The sequence below is a fragment of the Hyla sarda genome, unplaced genomic scaffold (genome assembly GCF_029499605.1).
Source record: "Hyla sarda isolate aHylSar1 unplaced genomic scaffold, aHylSar1.hap1 scaffold_228, whole genome shotgun sequence".
NCBI lineage: Eukaryota > Metazoa > Chordata > Amphibia > Anura > Hylidae > Hyla > Hyla sarda.
The window spans coordinates 377,073-403,169 of NW_026608958.1; the positions used below are offsets into that span (position 1 = coordinate 377,073).

The 26,097-nt window shown below is 46.0% G+C and overlaps 9 non-coding genes and 1 pseudogene across 9 annotated transcripts; all 10 read right to left on the reverse strand.

Annotated features, from left to right (window-relative positions):
* Positions 1-185: 185 nt before the first annotated feature.
* On the reverse strand, positions 186-376 carry LOC130321685 (U2 spliceosomal RNA). Its single transcript, XR_008867371.1, has one exon. It is a non-coding gene; the product is annotated as a U2 spliceosomal RNA (small nuclear RNA).
* Positions 377-2,469: 2,093 nt separating this feature from the next.
* LOC130321686 (U2 spliceosomal RNA) lies at positions 2,470-2,660 on the reverse strand. Its single transcript, XR_008867372.1, has one exon. It is a non-coding gene; the product is annotated as a U2 spliceosomal RNA (small nuclear RNA).
* A 2,084-nt stretch (positions 2,661-4,744) lies between these two features.
* On the reverse strand, positions 4,745-4,935 carry LOC130321688 (U2 spliceosomal RNA). Its single transcript, XR_008867374.1, has one exon. It is a non-coding gene; the product is annotated as a U2 spliceosomal RNA (small nuclear RNA).
* Positions 4,936-7,030: 2,095 nt separating this feature from the next.
* On the reverse strand, positions 7,031-7,221 carry LOC130321689 (U2 spliceosomal RNA). The gene has a single exon (XR_008867375.1). It is a non-coding gene; the product is annotated as a U2 spliceosomal RNA (small nuclear RNA).
* A 2,089-nt stretch (positions 7,222-9,310) lies between these two features.
* Positions 9,311-9,501, reverse strand: LOC130321690 (U2 spliceosomal RNA). The gene has a single exon (XR_008867376.1). It is a non-coding gene; the product is annotated as a U2 spliceosomal RNA (small nuclear RNA).
* Positions 9,502-11,590: 2,089 nt separating this feature from the next.
* Positions 11,591-11,781, reverse strand: LOC130321692 (U2 spliceosomal RNA). Its single transcript, XR_008867377.1, has one exon. It is a non-coding gene; the product is annotated as a U2 spliceosomal RNA (small nuclear RNA).
* A 2,095-nt stretch (positions 11,782-13,876) lies between these two features.
* Positions 13,877-14,067, reverse strand: LOC130321693 (U2 spliceosomal RNA). The gene has a single exon (XR_008867378.1). It is a non-coding gene; the product is annotated as a U2 spliceosomal RNA (small nuclear RNA).
* Positions 14,068-16,144: 2,077 nt separating this feature from the next.
* On the reverse strand, positions 16,145-16,335 carry LOC130321694 (U2 spliceosomal RNA). Its single transcript, XR_008867379.1, has one exon. It is a non-coding gene; the product is annotated as a U2 spliceosomal RNA (small nuclear RNA).
* A 2,079-nt stretch (positions 16,336-18,414) lies between these two features.
* LOC130321726 (U2 spliceosomal RNA) lies at positions 18,415-18,600 on the reverse strand. The gene has a single exon (XR_008867408.1). It is a non-coding gene; the product is annotated as a U2 spliceosomal RNA (small nuclear RNA).
* A 5,389-nt stretch (positions 18,601-23,989) lies between these two features.
* LOC130321741 (U2 spliceosomal RNA) lies at positions 23,990-24,207 on the reverse strand (annotated as a pseudogene).
* Between the last annotated feature and the right edge of the window lie 1,890 nt (positions 24,208-26,097).

The window sequence follows — 26,097 nt, forward strand, 5'->3', positions numbered from 1 at the left end:
AGCAGAAGTCCTGTGCCTGGACGCTCCAACAGCGGCCAGACACAAGCAGAAGCAGCAGAAGCAGCAGCAGCAGCACCACCTTTTGTTTTTTGGCTGCAGCAGCAAGGCCCACAGGGCTGGCTAGCTGGCTAGCCAGCAAGCAGGTAGCAATGAAAGTAGGAATCTTTCTTTTTAACCCTGTAAGGGGGTGGTGCACTGTACCCGAAGATACTGCCATATCGGGTCAATGCATAGGGCGACGGAAGCAAGCTTCGAAATCGGCCCCCGTTCTCAAAAATCCATTTAATATATGGTCCCCAGATAGGGGACGTATCAGATATTAAACTGATAAGAACAGATACTACACTTGATCTTAGCCAAAAGGCCGAGAAGCGATAACCGTGAAAGGGGCGGGCCCAACAAGGTCCCCTTCATGGGCACTATCACTGCTTGCTGTCAGGGAGGCTGCCAGACAATTTTCCATGCACACTCTGGGCTGGGGGGCAGTCAACCACCAGTACACACAGCAGAACCTAAACCCATACCATTATTGCTAAGCAGCAAGACAGGGGCCCATTGCACTCCCACGGGGCCTTTTTAAATGCAATCCATAACCCGGATTTGCCAGGAACCCTTCTTACTCCTCCTACTTGCATGTGACACTGGGCTTAGGATCTGCATAGGAAACACACACACAAGCACACACCTACCTTTGTTGCCTGCAGATGCCTCCTTGGCTGTCCCCAAACGGTATCAAACCAACACCCACGGGAAGCTGTAAGCATAGAGGACATGCCTGCACCCCATTGGACTTACCTGTGTGGGTTAAATCCGGGTTATTTGACAACCTATGGCGGTGATGGTTCTGCTCAGGCAGAGCAGTGCTGATGCTCCTCATAAAGCTGTCGCTGCTGTGAAGGTTCTAGGTGACATCACAAATCCCTATGGTTACATACACAACAAAGCTGGGTTGTTGTTGTTTACACTCTGCAAGGCCTGTGGAAGTGAGTGACATCATAGCACTGTAGTTCTGAGGGTTCTAGATGGATGCAACAATCTCCTGTTGCTTCTATGAAGGCCATAATAGACGACATCACCAAACAGCTCCATAGTCACATACACAGCAAAGGAGAGATGTTGTTTACACCTAGTGATGTCAGTGGTATTGAGTGACATCACAGCACAGTGCTAAGGCTCCTGGGCCTGGACACAGCAGCGGCTGCAATATCTCAACGGAGAATACGTTTATATATATGTGTGTGTGTGCGCGTATATATATATATATATATATATATATATATATATATATATATATATATTTCTCCGCCGAAATCACTTTTAAACCCATTTCCACCTTTTTTTCCCTTCTCTTCCTCTTACTTTTTTTTCACGTTTTTTTACGTTTTTCTCCTTTTCGCCTCTTTTCTGGGCGTATTATTCTTCTTTTTCTTCTTTTTTTTCGTCTAATGCATACCCCATCAGTGCAGCAATGCTTATTCAATACCGCCAGCAGATGGAGACACTGGGGGATAATTTTCTAAGGATTTATACTGATTTTTCCTGTCTGAATTTGTCGCACAGAAAGTTGCAGGCCAAATATGTGTGACATTTCTGCGACTTTAGCTTCTAGAGCATTTTTACAACATTATACATAGGTGCTGAATACATAAAAAGCGACTGTTCAGCGACAGACAAGTCTCATCGGCTGAAAGTAGGCCAGAATGTCAGTCCATGTTGGAGCAGGTTTAGATACAGTCTAAAGTATAGATCTCAAAGTCTGTGCACAGAATTTAGCAAGGGCCTCGCACCTTCTGATGCATCAGGTAGGTGCACAATAGCATAGCCTAACCCTCTGTACTTTGGTCTATATTGATGCGGGACATAGACAGCCAGCTGATGACCAATCCATTAGTGCAATGGATGGCTGGAAGCATTTGTCTTTGCCTTTGCAATACCACAGAAGCAATGCATGGTCAATGTACAGCAATGACACACCTGTGTGAACAGCCAGGAGACCCCCCCCCCCCCCCCCCATGTTATGTTACATAGTTACATAGTTAGTACGGTCGAAAAAAGACATATGTCCATCAAGTTCAACCAGGGAATTAAGGGGTAGGGGTGTGGCGCGATATTGGGGAAGGGATGAGATTTTATATTTCTTCATAAGCATTAATCTTATTTTGTCAATTAGGAACATTCAGCACCCACCCGCTATCAAGGCAGCTGCCTATCATGTCATGCCCTACCTGCACAGGTGTGCTGGCTACTCAAATGATCCAATTAAGGAGGCCATTTAGTCAGCAGCAGCAGAAGTCCTGTGCCTGGACGCTCCAACAGCGGCCAGACACAAGCAGAAGCAGCAGAAGCAGCAGCAGCAGCACCACCTTTTGTTTTTTGGCTGCAGCAGCAAGGCCCACAGGGCTGGCTAGCTGGCTAGCCAGCAAGCAGGTAGCAATGAAAGTAGGAATCTTTCTTTTTAACCCTGTAAGGGGGTGGTGCACTGTACCCGAAGATACTGCCATATCGGGTCAATGCATAGGGCGACGGAAGCAAGCTTCGAAATCGGCCCCCGTTCTCAAAAATCCATTTAATATATGGTCCCCAGATAGGGGACGTATCAGATATTAAACTGATAAGAACAGATACTACACTTGATCTTAGCCAAAAGGCCGAGAAGCGATAACCGTGAAAGGGGCGGGCCCAACAAGGTCCCCTTCATGGGCACTATCACTGCTTGCTGTCAGGGAGGCTGCCAGACAATTTTCCATGCACACTCTGGGCTGGGGGGCAGTCAACCACCAGTACACACAGCAGAACCTAAACCCATACCATTATTGCTAAGCAGCAAGACAGGGGCCCATTGCACTCCCACGGGGCCTTTTTAAATGCAATCCATAACCCGGATTTGCCAGGAACCCTTCTTACTCCTCCTACTTGCATGTGACACTGGGCTTAGGATCTGCATAGGAAACACACACACAAGCACACACCTACCTTTGTTGCCTGCAGATGCCTCCTTGGCTGTCCCCAAACGGTATCAAACCAACACCCACGGGAAGCTGTAAGCATAGAGGACATGCCTGCACCCCATTGGACTTACCTGTGTGGGTTAAATCCGGGTTATTTGACAACCTATGGCGGTGATGGTTCTGCTCAGGCAGAGCAGTGCTGATGCTCCTCATAAAGCTGTCGCTGCTGTGAAGGTTCCAGGTGACATCACAAATCCCTATGGTTACATACACAACAAAGCTGGGTTGTTGTTGTTTACACTCTGCAAGGCCTGTGGAAGTGAGTGACATCATAGCACTGTAGTTCTGAGGGTTCTAGATGGATGCAACAATCTCCTGTTGCTTCTATGAAGGCCATAATAGACGACATCACCAAACAGCTCCATAGTCACATACACAGCAAAGGAGAGATGTTGTTTACACCTAGTGATGTCAGTGGTATTGAGTGACATCACAGCACAGTGCTAAGGCTCCTGGGCCTGGACACAGCAGCGGCTGCAATATCTCAACGGAGAATACGTTTATATATATGTGTGTGTGTGCGCGTATATATATATATATATATATATATATATATATATATATATATTTCTCCGCCGAAATCACTTTTAAACCCATTTCCACCTTTTTTTCCCTTCTCTTCCTCTTACTTTTTTTTCACGTTTTTTTACGTTTTTCTCCTTTTCGCCTCTTTTCTGGGCGTATTATTCTTCTTTTTCTTCTTTTTTTTCGTCTAATGCATACCCCATCAGTGCAGCAATGCTTATTCAATACCGCCAGCAGATGGAGACACTGGGGGATAATTTTCTAAGGATTTATACTGATTTTTCCTGTCTGAATTTGTCGCACAGAAAGTTGCAGGCCAAATATGTGTGACATTTCTGCGACTTTAGCTTCAAGAGCATTTTTACAACATTATACATAGGTGCTGAATACATAAAAAGCGACTGTTCAGCGACAGACAAGTCGCATCGGCTGAAAGTAGGCCAGAATGTCAGTCCATGTTGGAGCAGGTTTAGATACAGTCTAAAGTATAGATCTCAAAGTCTGTGCACAGAATTTAGCAAGGGCCTCGCACCTTCTGATGCATCAGGTAGGTGCACAATAGCATAGCCTAACCCTCTGTACTTTGGTCTATATTGATGCGGGACATAGACAGCCAGCTGATGACCAATCCATTAGTGCAATGGATGGCTGGAAGCATTTGTCTTTGCCTTTGCAATACCACAGAAGCAATGCATGGTCAATGTACAGCAATGACACACCTGTGTGAACAGCCAGGAGACCCCCCCCCCCCCCCATGTTATGTTACATAGTTACATAGTTAGTACGGTCGAAAAAAGACATATGTCCATCAAGTTCAACCAGGGAATTAAGGGGTAGGGGTGTGGCGCGATATTGGGGAAGGGATGAGATTTTATATTTCTTCATAAGCATTAATCTTATTTTGTCAATTAGGAACATTCAGCACCCACCCGCTATCAAGGCAGCTGCCTATCATGTCATGCCCTACCTGCACAGGTGTGCTGGCTACTCAAATGATCCAATTAAGGAGGCCATTTAGTCAGCAGCAGCAGAAGTCCTGTGCCTGGACGCTCCAACAGCGGCCAGACACAAGCAGAAGCAGCAGAAGCAGCAGCAGCAGCACCACCTTTTGTTTTTTGGCTGCAGCAGCAAGGCCCACAGGGCTGGCTAGCTGGCTAGCCAGCAAGCAGGTAGCAATGAAAGTAGGAATCTTTCTTTTTAACCCTGTAAGGGGGTGGTGCACTGTACCCGAAGATACTGCCATATCGGGTCAATGCATAGGGCGACGGAAGCAAGCTTCGAAATCGGCCCCCGTTCTCAAAAATCCATTTAATATATGGTCCCCAGATAGGGGACGTATCAGATATTAAACTGATAAGAACAGATACTACACTTGATCTTAGCCAAAAGGCCGAGAAGCGATAACCGTGAAAGGGGCGGGCCCAACAAGGTCCCCTTCATGGGCACTATCACTGCTTGCTGTCAGGGAGGCTGCCAGACAATTTTCCATGCACACTCTGGGCTGGGGGGCAGTCAACCACCAGTACACACAGCAGAACCTAAACCCATACCATTATTGCTAAGCAGCAAGACAGGGGCCCATTGCACTCCCACGGGGCCTTTTTAAATGCAATCCATAACCCGGATTTGCCAGGAACCCTTCTTACTCCTCCTACTTGCATGTGACACTGGGCTTAGGATCTGCATAGGAAACACACACACAAGCACACACCTACCTTTGTTGCCTGCAGATGCCTCCTTGGCTGTCCCCAAACGGTATCAAACCAACACCCACGGGAAGCTGTAAGCATAGAGGACATGCCTGCACCCCATTGGACTTACCTGTGTGGGTTAAATCCGGGTTATTTGACAACCTATGGCGGTGATGGTTCTGCTCAGGCAGAGCAGTGCTGATGCTCCTCATAAAGCTGTCGCTGCTGTGAAGGTTCTAGGTGACATCACAAATCCCTATGGTTACATACACAACAAAGCTGGGTTGTTGTTGTTTACACTCTGCAAGGCCTGTGGAAGTGAGTGACATCATAGCACTGTAGTTCTGAGGGTTCTAGATGGATGCAACAATCTCCTGTTGCTTCTATGAAGGCCATAATAGACGACATCACCAAACAGCTCCATAGTCACATACACAGCAAAGGAGAGATGTTGTTTACACCTAGTGATGTCAGTGGTATTGAGTGACATCACAGCACAGTGCTAAGGCTCCTGGGCCTGGACACAGCAGCGGCTGCAATATCTCAACGGAGAATACGTTTATATATATGTGTGTGTGTGCGCGTATATATATATATATATATATATATATATATATATATATATATATATATATATTTCTCCGCCGAAATCACTTTTAAACCCATTTCCACCTTTTTTTCCCTTCTCTTCCTCTTACTTTTTTTTCACGTTTTTTTACGTTTTTCTCCTTTTCGCCTCTTTTCTGGGCGTATTATTCTTCTTTTTCTTCTTTTTTTTCGTCTAATGCATACCCCATCAGTGCAGCAATGCTTATTCAATACCGCCAGCAGATGGAGACACTGGGGGATAATTTTCTAAGGATTTATACTGATTTTTCCTGTCTGAATTTGTCGCACAGAAAGTTGCAGGCCAAATATGTGTGACATTTCTGCGACTTTAGCTTCTAGAGCATTTTTACAACATTATACATAGGTGCTGAATACATAAAAAGCGACTGTTCAGCGACAGACAAGTCGCATCGGCTGAAAGTAGGCCAGAATGTCAGTCCATGTTGGAGCAGGTTTAGATACAGTCTAAAGTATAGATCTCAAAGTCTGTGCACAGAATTTAGCAAGGGCCTCGCACCTTCTGATGCATCAGGTAGGTGCACAATAGCATAGCCTAACCCTCTGTACTTTGGTCTATATTGATGCGGGACATAGACAGCCAGCTGATGACCAATCCATTAGTGCAATGGATGGCTGGAAGCATTTGTCTTTGCCTTTGCAATACCACAGAAGCAATGCATGGTCAATGTACAGCAATGACACACCTGTGTGAACAGCCAGGAGACCCCCCCCCCCCCCCCATGTTATGTTACATAGTTACATAGTTAGTACGGTCGAAAAAAGACATATGTCCATCAAGTTCAACCAGGGAATTAAGGGGTAGGGGTGTGGCGCGATATTGGGGAAGGGATGAGATTTTATATTTCTTCATAAGCATTAATCTTATTTTGTCAATTAGGAACATTCAGCACCCACCCGCTATCAAGGCAGCTGCCTATCATGTCATGCCCTACCTGCACAGGTGTGCTGGCTACTCAAATGATCCAATTAAGGAGGCCATTTAGTCAGCAGCAGCAGAAGTCCTGTGCCTGGACGCTCCAACAGCGGCCAGACACAAGCAGAAGCAGCAGAAGCAGCAGCAGCAGCACCACCTTTTGTTTTTTGGCTGCAGCAGCAAGGCCCACAGGGCTGGCTAGCTGGCTAGCCAGCAAGCAGGTAGCAATGAAAGTAGGAATCTTTCTTTTTAACCCTGTAAGGGGGTGGTGCACTGTACCCGAAGATACTGCCATATCGGGTCAATGCATAGGGCGACGGAAGCAAGCTTCGAAATCGGCCCCCGTTCTCAAAAATCCATTTAATATATGGTCCCCAGATAGGGGACGTATCAGATATTAAACTGATAAGAACAGATACTACACTTGATCTTAGCCAAAAGGCCGAGAAGCGATAACCGTGAAAGGGGCGGGCCCAACAAGGTCCCCTTCATGGGCACTATCACTGCTTGCTGTCAGGGAGGCTGCCAGACAATTTTCCATGCACACTCTGGGCTGGGGGGCAGTCAACCACCAGTACACACAGCAGAACCTAAACCCATACCATTATTGCTAAGCAGCAAGACAGGGGCCCATTGCACTCCCACGGGGCCTTTTTAAATGCAATCCATAACCCGGATTTGCCAGGAACCCTTCTTACTCCTCCTACTTGCATGTGACACTGGGCTTAGGATCTGCATAGGAAACACACACACAAGCACACACCTACCTTTGTTGCCTGCAGATGCCTCCTTGGCTGTCCCCAAACGGTATCAAACCAACACCCACGGGAAGCTGTAAGCATAGAGGACATGCCTGCACCCCATTGGACTTACCTGTGTGGGTTAAATCCGGGTTATTTGACAACCTATGGCGGTGATGGTTCTGCTCAGGCAGAGCAGTGCTGATGCTCCTCATAAAGCTGTCGCTGCTGTGAAGGTTCTAGGTGACATCACAAATCCCTATGGTTACATACACAACAAAGCTGGGTTGTTGTTGTTTACACTCTGCAAGGCCTGTGGAAGTGAGTGACATCATAGCACTGTAGTTCTGAGGGTTCTAGATGGATGCAACAATCTCCTGTTGCTTCTATGAAGGCCATAATAGACGACATCACCAAACAGCTCCATAGTCACATACACAGCAAAGGAGAGATGTTGTTTACACCTAGTGATGTCAGTGGTATTGAGTGACATCACAGCACAGTGCTAAGGCTCCTGGGCCTGGACACAGCAGCGGCTGCAATATCTCAACGGAGAATACGTTTATATATATGTGTGTGTGTGCGCGTATATATATATATATATATATATATATATATATATATATATATATATTTCTCCGCCGAAATCACTTTTAAACCCATTTCCACCTTTTTTTCCCTTCTCTTCCTCTTACTTTTTTTTCACGTTTTTTTACGTTTTTCTCCTTTTCGCCTCTTTTCTGGGCGTATTATTCTTCTTTTTCTTCTTTTTTTTCGTCTAATGCATACCCCATCAGTGCAGCAATGCTTATTCAATACCGCCAGCAGATGGAGACACTGGGGGATAATTTTCTAAGGATTTATACTGATTTTTCCTGTCTGAATTTGTCGCACAGAAAGTTGCAGGCCAAATATGTGTGACATTTCTGCGACTTTAGCTTCTAGAGCATTTTTACAACATTATACATAGGTGCTGAATACATAAAAAGCGACTGTTCAGCGACAGACAAGTCGCATCGGCTGAAAGTAGGCCAGAATGTCAGTCCATGTTGGAGCAGGTTTAGATACAGTCTAAAGTATAGATCTCAAAGTCTGTGCACAGAATTTAGCAAGGGCCTCGCACCTTCTGATGCATCAGGTAGGTGCACAATAGCATAGCCTAACCCTCTGTACTTTGGTCTATATTGATGCGGGACATAGACAGCCAGCTGATGACCAATCCATTAGTGCAATGGATGGCTGGAAGCATTTGTCTTTGCCTTTGCAATACCACAGAAGCAATGCATGGTCAATGTACAGCAATGACACACCTGTGTGAACAGCCAGGAGACCCCCCCCCCCCCCCCATGTTATGTTACATAGTTACATAGTTAGTACGGTCGAAAAAAGACATATGTCCATCAAGTTCAACCAGGGAATTAAGGGGTAGGGGTGTGGCGCGATATTGGGGAAGGGATGAGATTTTATATTTCTTCATAAGCATTAATCTTATTTTGTCAATTAGGAACATTCAGCACCCACCCGCTATCAAGGCAGCTGCCTATCATGTCATGCCCTACCTGCACAGGTGTGCTGGCTACTCAAATGATCCAATTAAGGAGGCCATTTAGTCAGCAGCAGCAGAAGTCCTGTGCCTGGACGCTCCAACAGCGGCCAGACACAAGCAGAAGCAGCAGAAGCAGCAGCAGCAGCACCACCTTTTGTTTTTTGGCTGCAGCAGCAAGGCCCACAGGGCTGGCTAGCTGGCTAGCCAGCAAGCAGGTAGCAATGAAAGTAGGAATCTTTCTTTTTAACCCTGTAAGGGGGTGGTGCACTGTACCCGAAGATACTGCCATATCGGGTCAATGCATAGGGCGACGGAAGCAAGCTTCGAAATCGGCCCCCGTTCTCAAAAATCCATTTAATATATGGTCCCCAGATAGGGGACGTATCAGATATTAAACTGATAAGAACAGATACTACACTTGATCTTAGCCAAAAGGCCGAGAAGCGATAACCGTGAAAGGGGCGGGCCCAACAAGGTCCCCTTCATGGGCACTATCACTGCTTGCTGTCAGGGAGGCTGCCAGACAATTTTCCATGCACACTCTGGGCTGGGGGGCAGTCAACCACCAGTACACACAGCAGAACCTAAACCCATACCATTATTGCTAAGCAGCAAGACAGGGGCCCATTGCACTCCCACGGGGCCTTTTTAAATGCAATCCATAACCCGGATTTGCCAGGAACCCTTCTTACTCCTCCTACTTGCATGTGACACTGGGCTTAGGATCTGCATAGGAAACACACACACAAGCACACACCTACCTTTGTTGCCTGCAGATGCCTCCTTGGCTGTCCCCAAACGGTATCAAACCAACACCCACGGGAAGCTGTAAGCATAGAGGACATGCCTGCACCCCATTGGACTTACCTGTGTGGGTTAAATCCGGGTTATTTGACAACCTATGGCGGTGATGGTTCTGCTCAGGCAGAGCAGTGCTGATGCTCCTCATAAAGCTGTCGCTGCTGTGAAGGTTCTAGGTGACATCACAAATCCCTATGGTTACATACACAACAAAGCTGGGTTGTTGTTGTTTACACTCTGCAAGGCCTGTGGAAGTGAGTGACATCATAGCACTGTAGTTCTGAGGGTTCTAGATGGATGCAACAATCTCCTGTTGCTTCTATGAAGGCCATAATAGACGACATCACCAAACAGCTCCATAGTCACATACACAGCAAAGGAGAGATGTTGTTTACACCTAGTGATGTCAGTGGTATTGAGTGACATCACAGCACAGTGCTAAGGCTCCTGGGCCTGGACACAGCAGCGGCTGCAATATCTCAACGGAGAATACGTTTATATATATGTGTGTGTGTGCGCGTATATATATATATATATATATATATATATATATATATATATATATTTCTCCGCCGAAATCACTTTTAAACCCATTTCCACCTTTTTTTCCCTTCTCTTCCTCTTACTTTTTTTTCACGTTTTTTTACGTTTTTCTCCTTTTCGCCTCTTTTCTGGGCGTATTATTCTTCTTTTTCTTCTTTTTTTTCGTCTAATGCATACCCCATCAGTGCAGCAATGCTTATTCAATACCGCCAGCAGATGGAGACACTGGGGGATAATTTTCTAAGGATTTATACTGATTTTTCCTGTCTGAATTTGTCGCACAGAAAGTTGCAGGCCAAATATGTGTGACATTTCTGCGACTTTAGCTTCTAGAGCATTTTTACAACATTATACATAGGTGCTGAATACATAAAAAGCGACTGTTCAGCGACAGACAAGTCTCATCGGCTGAAAGTAGGCCAGAATGTCAGTCCATGTTGGAGCAGGTTTAGATACAGTCTAAAGTATAGATCTCAAAGTCTGTGCACAGAATTTAGCAAGGGCCTCGCACCTTCTGATGCATCAGGTAGGTGCACAATAGCATAGCCTAACCCTCTGTACTTTGGTCTATATTGATGCGGGACATAGACAGCCAGCTGATGACCAATCCATTAGTGCAATGGATGGCTGGAAGCATTTGTCTTTGCCTTTGCAATACCACAGAAGCAATGCATGGTCAATGTACAGCAATGACACACCTGTGTGAACAGCCAGGAGACCCCCCCCCCCCCCCCCCATGTTATGTTACATAGTTACATAGTTAGTACGGTCGAAAAAAGACATATGTCCATCAAGTTCAACCAGGGAATTAAGGGGTAGGGGTGTGGCGCGATATTGGGGAAGGGATGAGATTTTATATTTCTTCATAAGCATTAATCTTATTTTGTCAATTAGGAACATTCAGCACCCACCCGCTATCAAGGCAGCTGCCTATCATGTCATGCCCTACCTGCACAGGTGTGCTGGCTACTCAAATGATCCAATTAAGGAGGCCATTTAGTCAGCAGCAGCAGAAGTCCTGTGCCTGGACGCTCCAACAGCGGCCAGACACAAGCAGAAGCAGCAGAAGCAGCAGCAGCAGCACCACCTTTTGTTTTTTGGCTGCAGCAGCAAGGCCCACAGGGCTGGCTAGCTGGCTAGCCAGCAAGCAGGTAGCAATGAAAGTAGGAATCTTTCTTTTTAACCCTGTAAGGGGGTGGTGCACTGTACCCGAAGATACTGCCATATCGGGTCAATGCATAGGGCGACGGAAGCAAGCTTCGAAATCGGCCCCCGTTCTCAAAAATCCATTTAATATATGGTCCCCAGATAGGGGACGTATCAGATATTAAACTGATAAGAACAGATACTACACTTGATCTTAGCCAAAAGGCCGAGAAGCGATAACCGTGAAAGGGGCGGGCCCAACAAGGTCCCCTTCATGGGCACTATCACTGCTTGCTGTCAGGGAGGCTGCCAGACAATTTTCCATGCACACTCTGGGCTGGGGGGCAGTCAACCACCAGTACACACAGCAGAACCTAAACCCATACCATTATTGCTAAGCAGCAAGACAGGGGCCCATTGCACTCCCACGGGGCCTTTTTAAATGCAATCCATAACCCGGATTTGCCAGGAACCCTTCTTACTCCTCCTACTTGCATGTGACACTGGGCTTAGGATCTGCATAGGAAACACACACACAAGCACACACCTACCTTTGTTGCCTGCAGATGCCTCCTTGGCTGTCCCCAAACGGTATCAAACCAACACCCACGGGAAGCTGTAAGCATAGAGGACATGCCTGCACCCCATTGGACTTACCTGTGTGGGTTAAATCCGGGTTATTTGACAACCTATGGCGGTGATGGTTCTGCTCAGGCAGAGCAGTGCTGATGCTCCTCATAAAGCTGTCGCTGCTGTGAAGGTTCCAGGTGACATCACAAATCCCTATGGTTACATACACAACAAAGCTGGGTTGTTGTTGTTTACACTCTGCAAGGCCTGTGGAAGTGAGTGACATCATAGCACTGTAGTTCTGAGGGTTCTAGATGGATGCAACAATCTCCTGTTGCTTCTATGAAGGCCATAATAGACGACATCACCAAACAGCTCCATAGTCACATACACAGCAAAGGAGAGATGTTGTTTACACCTAGTGATGTCAGTGGTATTGAGTGACATCACAGCACAGTGCTAAGGCTCCTGGGCCTGGACACAGCAGCGGCTGCAATATCTCAACGGAGAATACGTTTATATATATGTGTGTGTGTGCGCGTATATATATATATATATATATATATATATATATATATATATATATATATATATTTCTCCGCCGAAATCACTTTTAAACCCATTTCCACCTTTTTTTCCCTTCTCTTCCTCTTACTTTTTTTTCACGTTTTTTTACGTTTTTCTCCTTTTCGCCTCTTTTCTGGGCGTATTATTCTTCTTTTTCTTCTTTTTTTTCGTCTAATGCATACCCCATCAGTGCAGCAATGCTTATTCAATACCGCCAGCAGATGGAGACACTGGGGGATAATTTTCTAAGGATTTATACTGATTTTTCCTGTCTGAATTTGTCGCACAGAAAGTTGCAGGCCAAATATGTGTGACATTTCTGCGACTTTAGCTTCAAGAGCATTTTTACAACATTATACATAGGTGCTGAATACATAAAAAGCGACTGTTCAGCGACAGACAAGTCGCATCGGCTGAAAGTAGGCCAGAATGTCAGTCCATGTTGGAGCAGGTTTAGATACAGTCTAAAGTATAGATCTCAAAGTCTGTGCACAGAATTTAGCAAGGGCCTCGCACCTTCTGATGCATCAGGTAGGTGCACAATAGCATAGCCTAACCCTCTGTACTTTGGTCTATATTGATGCGGGACATAGACAGCCAGCTGATGACCAATCCATTAGTGCAATGGATGGCTGGAAGCATTTGTCTTTGCCTTTGCAATACCACAGAAGCAATGCATGGTCAATGTACAGCAATGACACACCTGTGTGAACAGCCAGGAGACCCCCCCCCCCCCCCCATGTTATGTTACATAGTTACATAGTTAGTACGGTCGAAAAAAGACATATGTCCATCAAGTTCAACCAGGGAATTAAGGGGTAGGGGTGTGGCGCGATATTGGGGAAGGGATGAGATTTTATATTTCTTCATAAGCATTAATCTTATTTTGTCAATTAGGAACATTCAGCACCCACCCGCTATCAAGGCAGCTGCCTATCATGTCATGCCCTACCTGCACAGGTGTGCTGGCTACTCAAATGATCCAATTAAGGAGGCCATTTAGTCAGCAGCAGCAGAAGTCCTGTGCCTGGACGCTCCAACAGCGGCCAGACACAAGCAGAAGCAGCAGAAGCAGCAGCAGCAGCACCACCTTTTGTTTTTTGGCTGCAGCAGCAAGGCCCACAGGGCTGGCTAGCTGGCTAGCCAGCAAGCAGGTAGCAATGAAAGTAGGAATCTTTCTTTTTAACCCTGTAAGGGGGTGGTGCACTGTACCCGAAGATACTGCCATATCGGGTCAATGCATAGGGCGACGGAAGCAAGCTTCGAAATCGGCCCCCGTTCTCAAAAATCCATTTAATATATGGTCCCCAGATAGGGGACGTATCAGATATTAAACTGATAAGAACAGATACTACACTTGATCTTAGCCAAAAGGCCGAGAAGCGATAACCGTGAAAGGGGCGGGCCCAACAAGGTCCCCTTCATGGGCACTATCACTGCTTGCTGTCAGGGAGGCTGCCAGACAATTTTCCATGCACACTCTGGGCTGGGGGGCAGTCAACCACCAGTACACACAGCAGAACCTAAACCCATACCATTATTGCTAAGCAGCAAGACAGGGGCCCATTGCACTCCCACGGGGCCTTTTTAAATGCAATCCATAACCCGGATTTGCCAGGAACCCTTCTTACTCCTCCTACTTGCATGTGACACTGGGCTTAGGATCTGCATAGGAAACACACACACAAGCACACACCTACCTTTGTTGCCTGCAGATGCCTCCTTGGCTGTCCCCAAACGGTATCAAACCAACACCCACGGGAAGCTGTAAGCATAGAGGACATGCCTGCACCCCATTGGACTTACCTGTGTGGGTTAAATCCGGGTTATTTGACAACCTATGGCGGTGATGGTTCTGCTCAGGCAGAGCAGTGCTGATGCTCCTCATAAAGCTGTCGCTGCTGTGAAGGTTCTAGGTGACATCACAAATCCCTATGGTTACATACACAACAAAGCTGGGTTGTTGTTGTTTACACTCTGCAAGGCCTGTGGAAGTGAGTGACATCATAGCACTGTAGTTCTGAGGGTTCTAGATGGATGCAACAATCTCCTGTTGCTTCTATGAAGGCCATAATAGACGACATCACCAAACAGCTCCATAGTCACATACACAGCAAAGGAGAGATGTTGTTTACACCTAGTGATGTCAGTGGTATTGAGTGACATCACAGCACAGTGCTAAGGCTCCTGGGCCTGGACACAGCAGCGGCTGCAATATCTCAACGGAGAATACGTTTATATATATGTGTGTGTGTGCGCGTATATATATATATATATATATATATATATATATATTTCTCCGCCGAAATCACTTTTAAACCCATTTCCACCTTTTTTTCCCTTCTCTTCCTCTTACTTTTTTTTCACGTTTTTTTACGTTTTTCTCCTTTTCGCCTCTTTTCTGGGCGTATTATTCTTCTTTTTCTTCTTTTTTTTCGTCTAATGCATACCCCATCAGTGCAGCAATGCTTATTCAATACCGCCAGCAGATGGAGACACTGGGGGATAATTTTCTAAGGATTTATACTGATTTTTCCTGTCTGAATTTGTCGCACAGAAAGTTGCAGGCCAAATATGTGTGACATTTCTGCGACTTTAGCTTCTAGAGCATTTTTACAACATTATACATAGGTGCTGAATACATAAAAAGCGACTGTTCAGCGACAGACAAGTCGCATCGGCTGAAAGTAGGCCAGAATGTCAGTCCATGTTGGAGCAGGTTTAGATACAGTCTAAAGTATAGATCTCAAAGTCTGTGCACAGAATTTAGCAAGGGCCTCGCACCTTCTGATGCATCAGGTAGGTGCACAATAGCATAGCCTAACCCTCTGTACTTTGGTCTATATTGATGCGGGACATAGACAGCCAGCTGATGACCAATCCATTAGTGCAATGGATGGCTGGAAGCATTTGTCTTTGCCTTTGCAATACCACAGAAGCAATGCATGGTCAATGTACAGCAATGACACACCTGTGTGAACAGCCAGGAGACCCCCCCCCCCCCCCCATGTTATGTTACATAGTTACATAGTTAGTACGGTCGAAAAAAGACATATGTCCATCAAGTTCAACCAGGGAATTAAGGGGTAGGGGTGTGGCGCGATATTGGGGAAGGGATGAGATTTTATATTTCTTCATAAGCATTAATCTTATTTTGTCAATTAGGAACATTCAGCACCCACCCGCTATCAAGGCAGCTGCCTATCATGTCATGCCCTACCTGCACAGGTGTGCTGGCTACTCAAATGATCCAATTAAGGAGGCCATTTAGTCAGCAGCAGCAGAAGTCCTGTGCCTGGACGCTCCAACAGCGGCCAGACACAAGCAGAAGCAGCAGAAGCAGCAGCAGCAGCACCACCTTTTGTTTTTTGGCTGCAGCAGCAAGGCCCACAGGGCTGGCTAGCTGGCTAGCCAGCAAGCAGGTAGCAATGAAAGTAGGAATCTTTCTTTTTAACCCTGTAAGGGGGTGGTGCACTGTACCCGAAGATACTGCCATATCGGGTCAATGCATAGGGCGACGGAAGCAAGCTTCGAAATCGGCCCCCGTTCTCAAAAATCCATTTAATATATGGTCCCCAGATAGGGGACGTATCAGATATTAAACTGATAAGAACAGATACTACACTTGATCTTAGCCAAAAGGCCGAGAAGCGATAACCGTGAAAGGGGCGGGCCCAACAAGGTCCCCTTCATGGGCACTATCACTGCTTGCTGTCAGGGAGGCTGCCAGACAATTTTCCATGCACACTCTGGGCTGGGGGGCAGTCAACCACCAGTACACACAGCAGAACCTAAACCCATACCATTATTGCTAAGCAGCAAGACAGGGGCCCATTGCACTCCCACGGGGCCTTTTTAAATGCAATCCATAACCCGGATTTGCCAGGAACCCTTCTTACTCCTCCTACTTGCATGTGACACTGGGCTTAGGATCTGCATAGGAAACACACACACAAGCACACACCTACCTTTGTTGCCTGCAGATGCCTCCTTGGCTGTCCCCAAACGGTATCAAACCAACACCCACGGGAAGCTGTAAGCATAGAGGACATGCCTGCACCCCATTGGACTTACCTGTGTGGGTTAAATCCGGGTTATTTGACAACCTATGGCGGTGATGGTTCTGCTCAGGCAGAGCAGTGCTGATGCTCCTCATAAAGCTGTCGCTGCTGTGAAGGTTCTAGGTGACATCACAAATCCCTATGGTTACATACACAACAAAGCTGGGTTGTTGTTGTTTACACTCTGCAAGGCCTGTGGAAGTGAGTGACATCATAGCACTGTAGTTCTGAGGGTTCTAGATGGATGCAACAATCTCCTGTTGCTTCTATGAAGGCCATAATAGACGACATCACCAAACAGCTCCATAGTCACATACACAGCAAAGGAGAGATGTTGTTTACACCTAGTGATGTCAGTGGTATTGAGTGACATCACAGCACAGTGCTAAGGCTCCTGGGCCTGGACACAGCAGCGGCTGCAATATCTCAACGGAGAATACGTTTATATATATGTGTGTGTGTGCGCGTATATATATATATATATATATATATATATATATATTCTCCGCCGAAATCACTTTTAAACCCATTTCCACCTTTTTTTCCCTTCTCTTCCTCTTACTTTTTTTTCACGTTTTTTTACGTTTTTCTCCTTTTCGCCTCTTTTCTGGGCGTATTATTCTTCTTTTTCTTCTTTTTTTTCGTCTAATGCATACCCCATCAGTGCAGCAATGCTTATTCAATACCGCCAGCAGATGGAGACACTGGGGGATAATTTTCTAAGGATTTATACTGATTTTTCCTGTCTGAATTTGTCGCACAGAAAGTTGCAGGCCAAATATGTGTGACATTTCTGCGACTTTAGCTTCTAGAGCATTTTTACAACATTATACATAGGTGCTGAATACATAAAAAGCGACTGTTCAGCGACAGACAAGTCGCATCGGCTGAAAGTAGGCCAGAATGTCAGTCCATGTTGGAGCAGGTTTAGATACAGTCTAAAGTATAGATCTCAAAGTCTGTGCACAGAATTTAGCAAGGGCCTCGCACCTTCTGATGCATCAGGTAGGTGCACAATAGCATAGCCTAACCCTCTGTACTTTGGTCTATATTGATGCGGGACATAGACAGCCAGCTGATGACCAATCCATTAGTGCAATGGATGGCTGGAAGCATTTGTCTTTGCCTTTGCAATACCACAGAAGCAATGCATGGTCAATGTACAGCAATGACACACCTGTGTGAACAGCCAGGAGACCCCCCCCCCCCCCCCCCCATGTTATGTTACATAGTTACATAGTTAGTACGGTCGAAAAAAGACATATGTCCATCAAGTTCAACCAGGGAATTAAGGGGTAGGGGTGTGGTGCGATATTGGGGAAGGGATGAGATTTTATATTTCTTCATAAGCATTAATCTTATTTTGTCAATTAGGAACATTCAGCACCCACCCGCTATCAAGGCAGCTGCCTATCATGTCATGCCCTACCTGCACAGGTGTGCTGGCTACTCAAATGATCCAATTAAGGAGGTCATTTAGTCAGCAGCAGCAGAAGTCCTGTGCCTGGACGCTCCAACAGCGGCCAGACACAAGCAGAAGCAGCAGAAGCAGCAGCAGCAGCACCACCTTTTGTTTTTTGGCTGCAGCAGCAAGGCCCACAGGGCTGGCTAGCTGGCTAGCCAGCAAGCAGGTAGCAATGAAAGTAGGAATCTTTCTTTTTAACCCTGTAAGGGGGTGGTGCACTGTACCCGAAGATACTGCCATATCGGGTCAATGCATAGGGCGACGGAAGCAAGCTTCGAAATCGGCCCCCGTTCTCAAAAATCCATTTAATATATGGTCCCCAGATAGGGGACGTATCAGATATTAAACTGATAAGAACAGATAAGGTTTCAACAAAATTTTATTGAATAAATAAGAAACCATACAAAATTTAAAATGCAAAATAATAAAAGGTTCACAAAAGTTTTAAAATACAAATAATAAAACCAGTAATAAAAGGAGAAAAAATAAAAATGGCAGGATAAAACATTATACAAATGTCATAAAAACTGATTATACTGTTATTTCGTTCCATAGAGGCAGACACCACATGGATGCTGCCTCGCTGGCCCCCAACTGTTTCTTGTCTCTTAGGTAATAGATGTACATCTCACTCAGGGCCAGCTTTATACAGTTTTTAACATCAATAAAATCATGTTTAAAAAGTAAGATGTTCCTAACTTTCCAGATGGCATTTTTAAAACAATTAATAATCATCCAGCAGATCATCTGCTGTTTAAAATTGGGGCAGTTAAAAAGACCGTAAAAGACACATTCGTGATTAAAATCTTTTAGGCCGCAGGCCCACTTCAAAAGTGGGCCTACCTTCCTCCAAAGCTCCCGTGCAAAAGGGCAGTTCCAAAATATGTGCAGCACCGTTTCGTCCACTCCGCAGCCATCTCTCGGGCACTTGGCTCTCGCCACCAGTCCTCGCCTGTGCTGAAACTCACGAGTAGGGAGGCACTGGTGGACGATTGCCCAGGCAAGATCCCTGTGTACATTCGCCAGAAACTTCCCGTACACGTTCCGCCATACCTTTTTGGATCTTGCCTGTGTGAAATTGGACACTGCCAGGGTAACCTCACTCCGCCTGAGGACCTTTGATACCTTTCTCTGGTCCCCCAGTATGTCAGGCTCCAAATCTTGGAGACCTAGGAGCCTGACTGTCTTTTCCAACACCACATAATGTTTTGGGGGACACAGAAGCACCGGAGCGTTCAGAGGGATGCGCAACCATCTTTTAAAAACCATGCCCGCAGCGTACCTTAAAAAGCAGCTAAAAATGCCATCGGATTTAATAATTTTAAAACAGAAACAGAAATACTTTATGTAAAAGAAAGTAAAAAGGTTAGGAACATCTTTCCCGCCATTATCTTTACTTTTGTACATAAAATCACGCTTTAATTTCTCCATTTTTGAACCCCATAAAAAAGTAAAAACAATTCTAGTTACTTTTTTAATGTATAAAATAGATGGAGGAAATACCATGGCAATGTATAGCATAATAGGGAGTAAAACCATCTTTATTATTAAAATCTTCCCCTCCATGGTAAGGTTTCTAAGATTCCACATTAAAATCTTCTTCTCCATCTTAGCTATAGCTGAATCCCAGTTAGGGCTCCCATCATTGACCTGGTTAAAAACAATACCTAAAACTTTAATTTGATCCTGTTGCATTGTGACTCCTGGGGTGATGGATGAATCCCAGGAGCCAATATAAAAACAGTCACATTTATCTGTGTTTAGCTTAAAACCAGAGACCTCGCAGAAATAGCTGGTGTTCCTCAATGCCCCCCTCATGGATGGAGAGTCCGGGCACAGTATGGTGACATCATCCATGTACCCCAACACCTTTAGATGGGTCCCTCCTCCACCAGGTATCGGTACGCCTCTTACTACCCGGTCTTTTCTGAGGAGGGCCATCAGTGGTTCGATTGCGCAAATAAAAAGGAGTGGGGACAGGGGGCAGCCCTGTTTGACACCTGATAAAAGAGGAACACCGCTGGTTAAAAAGCCATTAACAGAGACTTGACTAAAACAGGATCGGTATAAAAGCATGATTCGGCTTAAAATCGTTTCAGGCACTGCCATCTTTTTAAGAACTAAAAACAGGTATTCATGGGAGACCCTATCAAAGGCTTTTTCAAAGTCTAAGGATAAAATTGCTACAGTTTGATTTCTATCCTTAAAATACCATAAAACATCTCTTAAAATATTTAGGGATTCAGCTATAGACCTTCCAGGTACCCCACAAACCTGATTTGGGTGAATTAATTTATGAATGAAAGGTTTAAAACGGACAGCTAATAACTTGGCTAAAACTTTATAATCAACATTTAAAAGTGTGATGGGGCGCCAATTTTTTAGCATATCCTTTTCACCCTTTTTAAAAAGTAATGATACAATCCCCCTCCTCCAGGAAGGGGGAAGTTCATTAACAATAAAAGTTTCTTTATACAATAAAACCATATCATCCTTTAAAATATCCCAAAAAGCTAAATAAAATTCGATGGGTAAACCATCTTCCCCAGGGGCCTTCCCACTAGAAAAACTTTTAAAAACAAATAAAAGTTCATCTAAGTTAAGATCACGGGATAAAACCTCCTGGTCTAAAACATCTAGCTTAAAATCAAGGGAATTAAGAACATGTTCTAAAAAGGATGGATTAAGATCTTTCTTATTAAAAAGAAGCTGGTAGAAGTTAAAAACTGCATCTAACATGCCTTTTGGAGTGGATTCACCCTCAAGGTTTTGGATGATATCCCTCCTATTCATCACTTTTTTAAAAAAGAAACGGGAACATTTCTCGCCCTCCTCCAGGTGCTGCACATGTGAGTTAAAAATGATTTGTTTCCCTTTCTTTTCTATGGCATGTTTTATTTCAGTTTTAAGGTTTAAAATATCATTTTCTACATCCATACCAGCTTCTTTCAATTTAAAAAGTACATTTAAACGCATGTTAAGAACATAAAACCACTGTTTTTCCATTTTTGCCTTCTTCTTACCTGCTTTGATAAAAAAAAATCTGATTTTAGATTTGGTGCCCTCCCACCAGTGCAGCATAGGCTCGTGGGGTTTTCTTTGTGATTGCCAGCATTGGTAGGTCCGCACAAACTCCTCTTTTATCTCAGGGTCCTCTAGGAGTGTGGTGTTTAATCTCCAGAGGCCCCTTTTTGCTTTTTGCTCCCCCTCTAGCTCCAGGCCCACCAAGAGGAGCTTATGATCAGAGAAGATATTCTGCTCGAGCGTGCATTTCAGGGGTTTAAAAGCTCTAGAGGAAAAAATAAAATCGATTCTGGAGCTCACTCTTCCATTGGACCATGTGGCGCCTGGGTCCTCCGGCAAGAGATCCTTCCAGCAATCTTTCAAATTAAAATCATCAATAAAATTTTTAAGCAGGTAAGAAGTGCGGTCTTTACGATTAATATCCCCACCCTGCCGGTGTTCCCCATCACGTATGCAGTTAAAATCACCTCCCACCAGCAGGGGGGAAGACCCAACACAAAACAGTGGTAAAATTTCAAATAGTTCTGCCCGCTCCTGTTTATCAGGAGGGGCATACACATTTAAAACACGAATTAAAAGTCCATTAAAATATAGATGAATTAAAAGAGCTCTGCCAGGCACAATCTCAGTTACTGTATGAATAGAAAAGGACTGGCCTCGGCAGAGCAGCCCAACACCCACAGAACGACAGTCATTTGCACCGGACCATATGGATGGGCCCAGCTTCCAGTCTTCTTTTAAGTCTTTATAGTCCATTTTACTAGGGATTCCACATTCTTGTAGCAGGCAAAGGTCAAAGTCACATGTCTCTAGATAAGAAAATAAAGCAGCCCTGCGATCAGGGCTCTTTAAGGACCTCACATTGAGTGAGGCAATTTTTACAGGGATAGGCATAGTTTATGGAGAGTCCGTGCTTGGAGAATCAAAGTCAATAATAAGCTGCGTACCGTCATCCCCCGCCTGCGGGGTCATCAGCTCCTTGATGTTCTGAGGGTCGGAGCTTGAGATCGATGATGCCCCGACCCTGAGCTCGCTCTCGTCCGAACTACGGCACGCCGCTTTCCTTTGAATGTCTTCCTCTTCTTCTTCTCTTTGTCTTTTAAATGTCACACTGCTGTCCATATCCTCTGTGTTGCTCTCACTCGATGTAATCTCTGGCCCCCGGCTGATGGATCTGCGTCTTCTTTCATCATTTGACGACTGGAACTGCTGCACAGGGGCCTGTGAGGCCTCTTTTCCGGAACCTTTGCCGCTACCTTGGGAAGTTTTCATCGCTTGTTCCCCAGCAAGCGTTGCTGAGGACTGTTGCTCCAACTTCCCCATCGATCGACGATGGCCAGTTTTACCCACCGGGTCCACTGCTGGCGGGGCAGCAAACCCTGGTTTGGCGCCACTTGTCTTCTTGGCCCTGTCCTGTATAGGCGGAGTAACAGGACCGGGCTCAGACCTGGCCACCTGGCTCCCCTTCCGGCGGGCTTTCACCGGGGCCTCTTCGTCCGGAGCAGGGCGACCCTGGGCCAAGCCAGTACCTGGCTTATGCTGCAATTTTGGGTCCACTTTTGCCCCCACCGAGGCCCGTCGGCTGCCACCCGCCACAGGTGAGCCCCCTTCAGAAGTTTCGGCGGGCTCTTGAGCCAGGTAGGAAGTCGATCGACGTCTTTCAATTTCCCGGGCAGTAAACTCGATCACCCGCCCGGGCTTCGTGGAATCCCCATGGCCTCCCCCTAGCACTACCACCGGTGGGCCCCCCGATGGAGCACCAGAGGTCTTGGGCCTGGACCCATCAGTACCTGCCATCTGGGGTTTGGGCATCTTAAAAAAGGACGTCTTTTGTCCTGTCCCCTGTTTGGGTGGGCCCAGCCTTGACCCACCCATCGTAGTTTTTGCTTTATGGGGACAGGAATTAAAATCGTGATTTTCCTCTCCGCAGAGGTTGCACCTTATCGTATGGCTACATCTTGAGGCTATGTGACCTTCTTGGCCACACCTATTGCAGCGAATCACACGCTCCGCGCCGCAGGTCTCCTGGGTGTGGCCAAACCTCAAGCAATTTCGGCAATACATAGGCATTTGAGGATAGAACAGGAAGCCCCGAACTCTCCCGATGGCAAAATTTGGGGGCGGATGGCAAAGACCCCCAATACCACCGGGATCCTTACGGAGCTTGACCCAGAACTTCCTCTTGCCGTTCCAGAACCGCACGGAGTTCAAGATTTTGTTTGCGAATCGCACCTCTTCGCAGTATCGCCGAAGAAAAGTGGCTATATCCTCCGTGGTCACATGAGGGCTGTGCATAGCCACCACCAACGGTATATGTTCCTCACCATAGAGGAACTGGAACGAAAGACCGTCGAGTCGATCGTCCCTCTGGTCCGCACCAGACAAGGTTGCATAGATGTTATCGCAACACGCCGTGGCCGTGAAGGTGACGGTATACAGGCCACGGCTTTCCTGGTCATTTAGACACAGGATGTCCTCCCTATTGAGGCGGAAGTAGTCAAGAAGAATCACCTCCGCAATGAAGCGGAGGTTCTTCAACTGACGATGGCTCTCCGACACCTCTATGCGGATGGTATTTCGCATCGACATTTCCCCAGAGGGGAAAGCCCAGGAGAACGGCATCTTCCACACCCAGGGACTAAGCCCCTTCCCCAATAGCAGCAGGGGCTCGGAATCCCGCTATAAAAGCGGAACCCTTACCCAAGGCAGAGGTCGGGGGTACCCTAGGTGCTTCCGAAGCTACAGGTAACGCTCAACGTACCGAAAATGCCTTCTGAGACACAAGGTCCCAGAGACAGGGGGATCGCAACCCGTTGTCCGTGGACTAAGCCCGCTCCCCAATAGCAGCAAGGGGGTGAAGTCCCTCCGTAAGGAGAGACAATCCCCCAAGGCCGAGAAGCGGGGTACCACAGACACCTTCCGACCAGACCAAATGCAGATACTACACTTGATCTTAGCCAAAAGGCCGAGAAGCGATAACCGTGAAAGGGGCGGGCCCAACAAGGTCCCCTTCATGGGCACTATCACTGCTTGCTGTCAGGGAGGCTGCCAGACAATTTTCCATGCACACTCTGGGCTGGGGGGCAGTCAACCACCAGTACACACAGCAGAACCTAAACCCATACCATTATTGCTAAGCAGCAAGACAGGGGCCCATTGCACTCCCACGGGGCCTTTTTAAATGCAATCCATAACCCGGATTTGCCAGGAACCCTTCTTACTCCTCCTACTTGCATGTGACACTGGGCTTAGGATCTGCATAGGAAACACACACACAAGCACACACCTACCTTTGTTGCCTGCAGATGCCTCCTTGGCTGTCCCCAAACGGTATCAAACCAACACCCACGGGAAGCTGTAAGCATAGAGGACATGCCTGCACCCCATTGGACTTACCTGTGTGGGTTAAATCCGGGTTATTTGACAACCTATGGCGGTGATGGTTCTGCTCAGGCAGAGCAGTGCTGATGCTCCTCATAAAGTTGTCGCTGCTGTGAAGGTTCTAGGTGACATCACAAATCCCTATGGTTACATACACAACAAAGCTGGGTTGTTGTTGTTTACACTCTGCAAGGCCTGTGGAAGTGAGTGACATCATAGCACTGTAGTTCTGAGGGTTCTAGATGGATGCAACAATCTCCTGTTGCTTCTATGAAGGCCATAATAGACGACATCACCAAACAGCTCCATAGTCACATACACAGCAAAGGAGAGATGTTGTTTACACCTAGTGATGTCAGTGGTATTGAGTGACATCACAGCACAGTGCTAAGGCTCCTGGGCCTGGACACAGCAGCGGCTGCAATATCTCAACGGAGAATACGTTTATATATATGTGTGTGTGTGCGCGTATATATATATATATATATATATATATATATATATATATATATATTCTCCGCCGAAATCACTTTTAAACCCATTTCCACCTTTTTTTCCCTTCTCTTCCTCTTACTTTTTTTTCACGTTTTTTTACGTTTTTCTCCTTTTCGCCTCTTTTCTGGGCGTATTATTCTTCTTTTTCTTCTTTTTTTTCGTCTAATGCATACCCCATCAGTGCAGCAATGCTTATTCAATACCGCCAGCAGATGGAGACACTGGGGGATAATTTTCTAAGGATTTATACTGATTTTTCCTGTCTGAATTTGTCGCACAGAAAGTTGCAGGCCAAATATGTGTGACATTTCTGCGACTTTAGCTTCTAGAGCATTTTTACAACATTATACATAGGTGCTGAATACATAAAAAGCGACTGTTCAGCGACAGACAAGTCGCATCGGCTGAAAGTAGGCCAGAATGTCAGTCCATGTTGGAGCAGGTTTAGATACAGTCTAAAGTATAGATCTCAAAGTCTGTGCACAGAATTTAGCAAGGGCCTCGCACCTTCTGATGCATCAGGTAGGTGCACAATAGCATAGCCTAACCCTCTGTACTTTGGTCTATATTGATGCGGGACATAGACAGCCAGCTGATGACCAATCCATTAGTGCAATGGATGGCTGGAAGCATTTGTCTTTGCCTTTGCAATACCACAGAAGCAATGCATGGTCAATGTACAGCAATGACACACCTGTGTGAACAGCCAGGAGACCCCCCCCCCCCCCCCCCCCCATGTTATGTTACATAGTTACATAGTTAGTACGGTCGAAAAAAGACATATGTCCATCAAGTTCAACCAGGGAATTAAGGGGTAGGGGTGTGGCGCGATATTGGGGAAGGGATGAGATTTTATATTTCTTCATAAGCATTAATCTTATTTTGTCAATTAGGAACATTCAGCACCCACCCGCTATCAAGGCAGCTGCCTATCATGTCATGCCCTACCTGCACAGGTGTGCTGGCTACTCAAATGATCCAATTAAGGAGG